The sequence below is a fragment of the Sinocyclocheilus grahami genome, unplaced genomic scaffold (assembly GCF_001515645.1).
Source record: "Sinocyclocheilus grahami isolate Dianchi unplaced genomic scaffold, SAMN03320097.WGS_v1.1 scaffold10893.1, whole genome shotgun sequence".
NCBI lineage: Eukaryota > Metazoa > Chordata > Actinopteri > Cypriniformes > Cyprinidae > Sinocyclocheilus > Sinocyclocheilus grahami.
The window spans coordinates 1-841 of NW_015513504.1; the positions used below are offsets into that span (position 1 = coordinate 1).

The window sequence follows — 841 nt, forward strand, 5'->3', positions numbered from 1 at the left end:
AACAAGCTGAGAGCCAAGAGCCGTGAAGCTGGGAAGGTAACAATATATGATGATTATGTAAAGAACAGTGACTATTTATACATAAAATCTATGAAACTATAAAATCTATTTTTTTTATAAATTATTTTATTTATTCATTTTTTGCATTTTCAAGACTAAAGATGAAGAATGAAGACAATAAACTACACCTACAAGCAAGCATATGACTGACTTGTGCTGAGTTTTTCTGTGTCCATTAAATGGCATAGTTTGACTTTGTTCTCCATTATTTTTTCCACTTTCAAACTTTATCACATACTCAATCACTGTTTAAAAAGACAACTCATGAGGCATGATGTGGTAAAGAACACAAATGCAGTGTACTGAAATTGTGATAGTAACAAAAAAACCAAAAATTAAAAGCAGGAAAAACTAAACCAGAAACAGCCTGAACTTCATAACAAAAATGTGAACTTGTCTTTGTAAGTCACTTTGGATAAAAGTGTCTGCTGAGTGCATAAATGTAAATGTGTTGGAATAAACCAAAAGTCACTGGCAAATAAGAACACAGAACACAAAATACTCGAGGAGACAAAAGAAAATGGGTATATTTATGCAGTATAAAAAAGGCATTACATGAAACTGACAACAGAGGAAATACCAGAATAGAAAGGGAAGGGGTGTTGCAATATATTAGTTGCAGTTAATTAACACTGAATAATAATAAATATAAGTTATAAGATTTTGATCGCGTTAATGTTTGTGATTGTTGTTAACCTTCACAATATATTCAAACATTTCCCATGAGCAGCAGCGTGAGAGACGAGGAAGGGAGAAGTATGCTGGATCGTTGGGCTGCTGC

The 841-nt window shown here is 32.8% G+C and overlaps 1 long non-coding RNA gene across 1 annotated transcript; it reads left to right on the forward strand.

Moving 5' to 3' along the window:
- LOC107578560 (uncharacterized) lies at nucleotides 1–416 on the forward strand. Its single transcript, XR_001608361.1, has 2 exons — nucleotides 1–36; nucleotides 155–416. It is a non-coding gene; the product is annotated as an uncharacterized lncRNA (long non-coding RNA).
- Nucleotides 417–841: the final 425 nt, after the last annotated feature.